Source organism: Pocillopora verrucosa, chromosome 10 (genome assembly GCF_036669915.1).
Source record: "Pocillopora verrucosa isolate sample1 chromosome 10, ASM3666991v2, whole genome shotgun sequence".
NCBI lineage: Eukaryota > Metazoa > Cnidaria > Anthozoa > Scleractinia > Pocilloporidae > Pocillopora > Pocillopora verrucosa.
The window spans coordinates 16,889,681-16,900,617 of record NC_089321.1 but is presented as its reverse complement, the minus strand read 5'-3'; the positions used below and the strand labels follow the sequence as shown (position 1 = coordinate 16,900,617).

The 10,937-nt window shown below is 37.5% G+C and overlaps 1 pseudogene; it reads left to right on the top strand.

Annotated features, from left to right (window-relative positions):
- The first annotated feature begins 5,651 nt into the window (after window positions 1–5,651).
- Window positions 5,652–6,314, top strand: LOC136283725 (uncharacterized; annotated as a pseudogene).
- Window positions 6,315–10,937: the final 4,623 nt, after the last annotated feature.

Below are 10,937 nucleotides of genomic sequence, written 5' to 3'. Positions count from 1 at the left end.
GATTAAATATAGATCAGCACTGACAGCCTTAAATCAAGTTCTTCAAACTGATGTTGGTAAAGTTGCACAATGGACCGCAGACAATAAAATGGGACTTAACGAGTCCAAAACTAAAACTATGTTAGTAGCTGGCAAACGCCTACATAAGAAGACGAACAGCACCTCACTCACTGTCCATGTCAACTCAGTTGAACTCGAATAAGTCCAGTGCAAAAAACTCTTAGGCGTAATTATTGACGCAGCTTAATTTTAATGAGAATATTGGTAATCTATGTAAGAAGCTAATACAGCGTATTGCTTTTTTGAAAAAAATCAGGCATCATTTACCTTTAGATCAACAAATTCTATATTACAATGCCATGATAAAACAAATAATGTATGGCTCCAGTGTGTGGGTTTCTACATCTGTTGATAATTCAAATAAACATTTGAACGGGGTGTGTCCCGATTATATGTTAGAATTACTCAGACGAAACATTGGCATGCGTGCTACTGAAAGACAAAGTAGATATGGGTTTTTTAATTAATTCGTCTAAAGTATAAAAGAGAATCAGAAGGTGCTAGGACTTTTCAAGTATCAGCCTCTAGGTTTTGGAATTCACTTCCCAATGGAATTAAGAGTAGATCTAGTTTAGAAAAAGAAGTCTTTATATAAGTATTTTTTGAAGTCCTATAAAGATGTTCAGCACTTTACTTAGCTTTGGCTACTTTATTTTATTCTCATATATTTTATATTAATCCTAAGATAATTCATATTTTAATTGTTTAACCACCTAGTTTTAATTACTTCATTATTTATACGTATTTGTGTTTATTTTTAACTTGTTTTTGAAAGCCACGAGTTTATTGGTATTTTATACACAGCTTTGCTGCCGTTTGCATTGCTAAACTTTCGTTTTTATTGAACGATTTCAGTTCGATGTATACATGAGTAAATACGGAACTGTTGGCCAGAGGAAAGATCTCTCTCTTAGGAGAAGGAAGGAACTTTATTTTAACGCAAATTGCATCAGGGCTGATGCCTTTGCCTCCATTTGCAACTGGATTTCTTCTGAGAATTAGGTGTAGACTATGTGGTTGATCTGTGCGAAAACGATGAAGAGGCAGAACCTACCAACACCTGGTTAGCAGTGGAAAAGGACGAGGAGAAGGCAGATCAAGTCTGTGAAGAAAAAGGAACTACAATGACTTTTGATCTGGAATTAGGAATTCTCAAAGATCAACAATGAATTGAAAGCATTGCTCCTTTAAAGGCTTCACCTTTTAGCGAGGATCTGTGTTGGGCAATTTCCTCAAGAGCTGAGCCAGAGCACCTTTATCAGACGCAATGGAAGTAAAGCTTGTAAGTTAATTCTTCTTGTTATGTTCATTTTCTCTAGAAATAGAGCTAGAATTCCTGATCTAGGGCCTCTTTCACACAATATGCATTGCATTGGTTACCTACCTGTTTCAGAATTGAATTCAAATTACTTATTTTAGCGTTCAAGGCTATCCACGGGCTGGTTCCTCAGAACATTACGGATCTAATTAACGTTAAGCAACAATTCGGACATATGATGTTACGATCTCAGTCTAAACTACAATTATTGCCACCCAGGACCATAACTAAGAAAACTTTAGGTGATAGATCATTTATGGCATCTGCTCCTAAACTTTGGAACAGATTGCCATCAAATATAAGGGCAGTAAAGGATCTTAATTGTTTTAAAATACTTTTTAAAACACATCTCTTTAGACAGGCATTTTCATGATTGCTTTTATAGTTCGTTTTCATACTTTTTTTAGTTAGTCAAATTGTATATTCTTAGCTTTTTATGGTTCGTTTTCATATTTTATTTTGCTTAGTCTTATTGTACAACGCATTAGATCATATTCACATGTATTTTGCGCTATATAAGTAATAAATTATTATTATTTATATATTTAGGATACTTTGCAGCTGTCTAGAATTAGGAAATAGGATGCACGACATTTGCTGCGACAGCCTACCCAAAAGACATCTCTCCGTACAAGAAGCTGCCACCCTGTTGTCCTATATATATATATGAATACTATAACAGAACCCTTACCTGCTTGACTAGAAGATGACTACGAGCTGTCCACAGTACGTGGTCAGCTTGTAGCCTCAAGGTTAACAAAACATATTTCCCAAACATTATTTTAAAGAAGAAGACCTCCTTATTTATGGTAACTCCTCCGCGGATAATGTATATTGATACACATAGTCACAGAGCTCATTGTGCTGTAATTGTTTAATGGTCCACTTTGAATTGAAGAGCCTTCTGCAATTATGCAATGGAAGCCCACCACAAAAGCACCAATGGGAATCTTTCTACTTCAGTGTTTTCTTAGCCTAATCTGTGTTTCCTAAAGGAAACCATCAGCCCAAAAAGTCATTAAAGTTATTGTTAACATTGAAAGTTATTGTTAAAAATCTTTACCATTTTATTTACTATTTTCTAATGCTGTGTAAATTTTGAAGGTAGTAGTGTTTTCTTTCTCTCATCAGATCACAGGAATTGTAGCTGTTAATTTTGTTTTATTTCCAATCATAGCTTTTCATCACATAAAGAGATCAATTGAGAATGATCAAGATCCCATGTTCAAGTTGTTCATTCCTTTGTTCATGTACTTTCAAGCTACTGTATAAAATGACTACTGCTATCAATTAGCTTTGTTCACCTTTGCTTTTTGTTATTCATTTGCTTTGGAAATGCATTGTAGAAGAAACTCTACTAGGTATTGCTGCTGATTGCAAAGATAGCTGTGGTGCTTTGCTTGAGACATAAGCTGTCAACTTAGAGGAAGCCAAAGTAGAGATAATAAAGGAATTGCAAAGAAACGTATTTCCTTCAGAAATAAAGTCTCTAAAACATCCAAGTGATCGTCTAGTACGGTAGTTGTGCACTGGACAGAGGAAAGAAGACTGTGTTAAGGAAGAAAAGTTCTCTTCATAAACTGGATCCATTTCTAGACAGAGACAGCATCATGAGAGTTGGTGGACAAATATGGAAGGCAGACCTGTCAGAGGCTCTGAAGACCCTGATCATCCTGCCAAAGTCAAGCCATGTCACTTCTCTAGTTATCAGGCACGAACATGGAAGAACACACCATGGTCGAAAAGGGATCACTGTGAGCGAAACTTATGCCGTTGGCTACTGGATTACCAGCGGAAATACAACGGTGAGACAGTTTGTTTCCAAATGTGTCACATGTCGTCATCTCCAAGATACCATGGGAGAACAAAAGATGCCTGACTTATCAAATCACAGCAGTACTTATAAAGCTAGCAGATCTCCTTAAAACCAATTCTGTCATACAAGCAGTGAGATGATTCATTGGTCAAAGAGGACCTGTCAGAGAAATCAGCAGCAATAGAGGAACAAATTTCATTCTCGCCAAAACCAAACTTAACAGGACTATAGAAGAAATTAATAATCAGAAGATCAAGGCAGACCTTCTTAAAGCCAAGGTGTGGGCAAGGAGAGGCAAATCAGGTCAATAAGAAACATCATGAACAGTCTTATGAAAGATCATGCCAATCATCTAGACAAAGAATCACTGAAGACGTTCCTGTGTGAAGCCGAGTTCGAAATCAACAACAGACATTTGAGCATAGAAACAATAAATGAACCTCTTTCAAACCACCTTTATCACCAAGTATTCTGCTCACAGGAAAGAGAAGGCTTACGTTGCCTCCACCTGGCGAGATTAAGAGAGAAGACCTTTACTGTAGCAAGAAAGGGAGATGTACACATCATTTAGGACAAGAGTTTTGGTTAAGGTGGAGTAAAGAATATCTCCAGCAGTTGCAAGCAAAAACTAAGTGAGCAAGGTAGTGTCTGATCTGTCACAAGTAACAGCTCCAAATTGGAAAGATGCGTCAGCAAGCTTGTGCTGCTCATGGAAATGCAGTAGAGACCGGGATTCCCCAAAGAGGAGCTGCAATTTTTCAGTATCCCAGGAAGAAGTGAAGCAGTGATGATGAGGTTTGCACAATTTCAGCAACTTTAAATTCCATCTTGACAAAATTTTGTAATGAGCATGTGGTATTTCAAAGCTAGGGCAACCGCACATGGCAGGGTAAGCTTTGTATGCCTGAGAACAATCTCTTGCCCCTCTTTCACTAGCAATAACTCTGCATCAATAATTTCAAGGCGTTGATATCTGATCAACGCACTTTAAAAGCAATCAATATGAGAAGTCTTGAGTTTCTACAGGAAAAATAATGATAAATGCTGTCACTGAACAGTGCTCAGCCCTCTTTGGTTAATTTCAAAACGATAAAAGTGAGTACCATGCCAAATAGGACTTTTTCACTTTGTAATTCAATGTCTCAGTGCAGAAATTGGTGTATCAGGTAACACAGGGGAGTCTGGAGCGACTGTCATCACTGTGATATACCAATGAGTGTGCACGCAGTTGGGAGATCCCCATCTCTTGCTTATATACTTGTCCCACTGGCACTTTAGATGAGACAGAACAAAGAGAACTTCCTCTCAAAGTTCTTCATTCCTGTTTCTCAGCTGCATAATTAATACAAAGTTCACAAAGAAATTTATCCAGGTAACTTATTCACATTAGGAATATCAAGAGCCATGTGAATTTTTGTTCAAGATTTGTAAACCGAAACTTCCTGTACTTGATTATGGGTGTGTAGTTAGAGGGTATCCAGTCATTTCGTACTCATGGATCTTTCTTACCCAGACGATTTGTACCCAGGCTCAGACGTTTCGTACCCACTTTCGATCAGTTCATACCCAACCCTCTGGGAGATTCGTACCCAACAAATTATGACACAAAATGTTTAAAACAAACATAAACATTCATTTCATTTATCCTGGTAATCGCAAAATAATTAAGATGCACACTCGCATGCGCAAGGTATATGTGTGATCTTATTTGTTACATTGTTGAACTTTACTTAACAATATAAGTGTCAGTGACCCGCACAAGGTAAGTGTTATTTGCTTTTCTATTGTTTATACTTGCAAGTTTCTTGACAATAACAGCTAATTATTATCGTGCGCAAGATAGGTGTGATTTTTTCTCTTTCATTTCAAAAGTATTAAATTAGAATATTGTAACAAAGCGAGTAAACAACACAAGCATTAACTAACGAAATGGTCAGAATTTCGATCGTTTTGGTCTGAGGGTCCACCTCTAAAACATTTTTTAAGGTTTTGCATGCGAAACTTCTTAAAACGATTAAAATGCAAATAAAGATATTTTTATATACCTATAAAGTTGTTTGGTTCATACTTGTGTGAGTGGCCCGCAGAAGATAACTGTTATTTACTTTTTTATTGTTTATACTTGTGAGTTTCTTGACAGTAACAGCTAATTAGTGTCGCGCACAAGGTAGGTGTGATTTTGTCCTTTTTTTTTTCTACAGTATTAAATAAATAAGAATGTTGCAACAAAGAGACTAAAGAATATGAGCATTGACCAATGAAATGACCAGAATTTCGATCTATTTGGTACAAGGGTCCAGCTATAAAAAGCTCCTAGAAAACTTTCTCAACATTCGTTCATTTTTATTGCTTAGACAAACTTTCAAGGAAAATGGCATATCAGTGTATCACGTGTAAAAAATTTGTCAACAAGCGTCGAGAAGCTCTTTTGTGCAATGGCTGCAACAGTGGAGTATCATGAGAAACCTACAGGGACGCAGTCGGATCTGGCGAAGACGTTACGTGCTAGTTTACCTAACTTTAGAGTACGCAACTTTGGTGAAAGACCACGAGAGGGTGGGCCAGTCCTTCCAAAACCAACAACCGCAGAATCAAGAGCTTGCTGCCAAGTCGGAGGAACAAGAAAAAGATGCGGAGGAGTTGGCCAATCTAGTGCAAACAAAGTCAGAGGCCATCAAGACTCTGCAAACTAAGTTGGTGGATGCCAAAAGGACTATTGCCGAGCTAAAGACTCTGCGCCAATGCACAGCTGACGAACCTCAGCAGCAACCTCAACAGAAAGACGCCACTCGCACCAGCACCCACAGTCTGGCCACAATCCACACAAGATACCAGAGGGTGCTACAAATCCTTAGGGAAAACAACTGTAGCATGGCAAATGCATTTTGGCTGGCCGGTTGCCCCCGCAGCACCCTCGGAGACTTCATCACCATCGCTGAATTACGAATTCTAGATGAGCGTGAATTCGAATTGGCATCACGAGAAATATGCGTGGGCTCTGTTAAAGACCTATAAACAGTCTGCTGGAGAAGACTTCGGCGACACCTGCCAGCTATGGCAAACGTGCGACGAGATGGACAGCTGTTGCCATTCAAATTCGATGATCGATTTTACAATTAAAGTTGTCTCTCCTAACACACAAATGGCTCTTTTAGGAGCCACCAATAAAAATAAGTCATAACAGCGTGAACTGATTTACTTGAGACCGAGCAAAATTCAGAGGGGGATTGGGACAAAGTTAAAAATCCAAAATGGCGAATGAACCGAGAATCAAAGCGAGTGTTGGAAGAGAAATTGCCTTGAAATTGTGCTGAACTAACATAAAAGAGCCAGCGACTATTAAGGGTGGGTTGGTCGACAGTTGGCCAACTGCCAACTGTCGGCCAACAGATCGCCGAGAGTCGGGCACCAGACTACCAACAGTCGGCCAACTGTCGGTGAGGGGAGCTGTTCTTCACAATTGCCGAGTTCTCAGTGATTAGAATGCCTCTAAAACCAAACAATGAATATTGTTGTCAGCTCATTACCTTAAATAAGATTTTAAGGTATTTTAGAATTAGATATGAAGGAGCATTCTCATCCTCAATAGATAATTATTCTTTTTATGTATATATTATTTTCCATAGATATGATTTTCCTCGGCTTTAAGGTGAGACCTTCAACAGACTTGTGTTGTCCAAAAACCATTGGTGGTAAGCAGAAAGTGAAATTCTTGATTGAAACCGGTCATTTGAGTGAGCGAACCTCCCGGAAAGCAATGGGAAATGGCTCACTGAAAACAAAACCAAATGAATTAAATTAAACACAAAAGAAAAAAAGCTGTCATTTCGTTTGCAATTGGACTTTGGTTTTTTAATTCCAAACCCTCGGCTATAAGCTGAACCCCCTTTCTCCTGAAAAAATCTCTTAAAATTTTGTGCCCAATACTGAAAAAAATCGCTCGGCTTACAGGTGAAGAAATACGGTAATTCTTTCATTTAGGTGTGCATATATTTTCAGTATATGTCTTGAGTCAAGTGTTTAAAAGACAATGAAATTAAATACTTTCCTTGTTGTTCAAGGACACCAAAGAGTTAAGTCAATGAAGATTAAAGCTAAGGAACTTACTTGAAGTAAAATAACAAGAATCTTAACCAGAGAAAAGAGGTATGATTTTGCTTATGTAATTTCTATTTGTATGCCTTTGGATTGTTTGTTATCGCACAAAAAATGTTTGATTCAAATCTAAAAATAGTATTATCGATTCAAAACCAAAGATAAGTGCTCGAGATCAGTAAGTCTCCAATTCCAGACAAGATATGTTTGTTTAAGAATCCAAACCCCCTACAGTTGAAACTGCAACTGCAACGATTGGAGGGCATTTGGTAGATTTTCTATCCTGGAAAAGACAGTTAATTTGGTCCAAGTCGAGTCTACTCGCTGGCAGATAGAACTAAGGGTCTAATGAAAAAGTTTTGAAAATATTATTAATTATTGCTAAGGGTCTAAATGAGAAAGTTTTGGATATAAATAGGAAATGAAATTTGCATATAAAGCATTAAAGGAATGAAAATAAAATGTAAGGGCTGGCGGACTAACTCCTGCACCTCTTGGGAAACACTAAGGACCACAAATTCATCTTCCAAAGAGCAAGAGAAATAAAAGAGGAAATTGAAATAAGTAACTATGTGGAAATAAGAGAGAAAGGAACAAGCAGTGGCAAAAGTTAAACGTAAGAGAGGGAGGGAGGGAAGATTGTTTCTTTTAGTAAGCCTTTACCAGACATGTTATCCATTGTGCACTACTTTTTTGCAGTATCTAAAGAAAAACAACATAGCAAAAGGTGCAGGATAGTACAAAGCTCGACCGCTTGAAATACACAGCCTATGAAAAACGGGCCTTGGTCACATTTGGGGCAGTCACCCGTAGTACCTTCATAATGTGAGGATTATGTCTTCTGAGATATCTGATCACCTCCCAGTTATTGTTAACAGGAGATTTAAACGCTTTAAGAACAATGGAGATCAACACACCACAATAACTTAATCATCAGGACATCAATTCTTAATAAAGAGCAGCTTGTTTCATCCCTGCATGAAGCCCTCTGGGACTGCCTTTGTATTTGAGGATCCAAATGATGTATGTGAAATAATTTTCAATGGTATTATCGATGAGCACCTCCCTCTGAAGCAAAAGAGAGCGAGGCGTAAAGTCCAACCAAAATGGTTCAATGCCAAAATCCTGAAAGGGATAAAGGCTCGTGACAAGCTTCTCAAGAAAGCCAGAAAAACCAAGCAGAGAGCAACTGGAATTTTTTTAAGCGAGTAAAAAACAGTCTGACCAAACTTATCAGGAATACAAAACAATTGTACATAAAAACTAAAATTGCTGAAATCAAGAACAATTCTTGGAAACTCTGGAACCTGAGTAAGTGTTCTGATGCTCTGCTGTAATTAGTTGTTTTTCAACAGCTCTGATTGGTGCATTTCGATCCTTGCTGTTTCATTCAGTGACTTGCTCCCTTGGCGGTCCGCTGTCGCACAGCTCTCCTGTTGCCTTGTTTTTTGATGGGCATCCATGCTTCTTGAATTTCTATTCCACCCTCCCACGATTGAAAGTTAGGATAATCTATGGAAGTAGTTCGCACAGAGAATGGCTGTACTGCGGAAATAAGATGCTTGCTACCTCTTGATCAGAGGAAACTTAATTATAATGCAAAGGTCAAGCAGACAAAGCTGTATGCCTCAACCGTGTGGACATCCTACTCTGCAGAAAATATTCTGAAAGTTTTCAGGCTATAGAAACGCACAGCTGGGTGCTGATAAAATATTCTGAAAGTTTTCAGGCTACAGAAACGCACAGCTGGGTGCTGATACGAAAGCAAAGAGTGTTTAACTTTTTAAACAATTAGGTTGGGTCCTTTTAATGATGAAGCAAGAATATATAAGTCAATTTTGGTATTTAACAGACTGCTGGCGATTGCCCATCCATATGACTCAGATGGTAATAATCTGGAATAAGATCCCCAGCGAGATGAGAAAGAAACAGAATCTTATAGGCTTCAAGAAATCCATGTTAGAACAATTACTGAATAATTTTTGTCATGTGTTTTTAAATTTTACATTTTATTAACTGACCTTATCTTTGCCCTGTTTTAATATACCAGATAGTTTAAATTTTAATTATATCATAGATGTATTTTAATAACTCCTTACAGAGTAACTCTTTAATGCTTTTATGTGATGTCATTAGTTTTTTAATTTGTAATATTTATAGGGCCAGGGGTTCTTCAGTATATTTATTGCTTTGTGTAGCCCTTGTTAAATAAAGTTGATTTCTATATTATTATTATTGCATGTAAGTCAACTAAAATGAAAAAAATGTCAGTGAAGAAGCTGGTTTATCCAAAGTTTACACCAATCATTGTGTGGGAGCTACTGCCATCACTCTCAGCTTCAACAACAGGATTTCAATAGGCCACTTTGTGGCCATTTCAGGACACCAAAGTGAGCAGGCTCGTGATCTACAACTCTCATCATTCAACCTTTTAACTTTACAAATGCAGCCAAATCTTTTGAGAGCCTTGCCTACTTCCATCAACATCCATAGCCAGAAATCAGAAGTTTCTCAGCAATTGATGCCGTTCCAGACCAAACAAGTGACGACAAAATAGCTCTCTCAAATTGGTTTTACCCTGAATTTCAGAATGACATCAAAGGATGGTTTTCTACTTTCATCTCACACTTCCTCATGATTGAACAATGACGCTAATTGTTTACACATACAAAGCTCAGAAACAGCTTTTTTTGGTGAATTTCAGGAAACGTGATTACATTTACTTTGATTGTATTGATGAGTAAGGTCGTACCACAGGTTGTGCAATGGCTGGTTTTTACACAATTGTTTCTTTTATTTTCTGGTCAAGTAAGGCTATACAAACATTTTTGGTTCAATAAAAGGGAACTCTTTCGATAATTGCCAGGAACATCCACTATTTGTCATCCCTGAAATTGCAAAGGTGTTGCCTAAAATGTAATATTTACATCTGAATGATAACTCTTAGATTCTTAGATGCCAGCTTGCGACTCTGCTTAGACAGATACACTATACCAACTAAGACCATTCCTAGCAAGGTTAACAGCCAATTTGTCTCACTGTTTTAACCCCAATAGCAAGCAGGCAGTGGAAGAAGCAAGGATCAAGTATAAAGGGGTACACTTCTCTCAAACAGTATATACCACTGATATCCATCAAACGTCTAATGAAAAGGTGGAATAGAGCTGATAGTTACTCCGGATACTAAGATAACTTTGACATTGACACCGGACATCATGATACCATTGTGGAGAAGGGTCTGTTAACCTGTCGTTCGTCGCCTCTGCCTGGGAATCAGGGGAAAGTGGTAAAATGACCAAATACCTCAAAATAACTTTTCATTAAAGTGATGCTAAACTGTGGAGCTCACTTTCTTTAAGCATTTAACTATGCTAATCTTTACTTTCATTTAAAACCAAAATTAACTATCGCGACTGCACATTGATATTTTGATTATTTTTATTAATTTTTTTATATTTTACCTTGTTTGCTTGTAATGCCTGACCTTACCAGTGACTTTAAATAAAATGGTTGAGTTGTGAGATAAAGTCTTCTCATTGTGGTGTAGTGTTTTATCTGAAACATAGCTAAATTAGAGTAGATATTGTAGATTAGATTATCACTTAATGTATTTTAATACTTTAGGTACTTCTTAAGATATAGTTATTT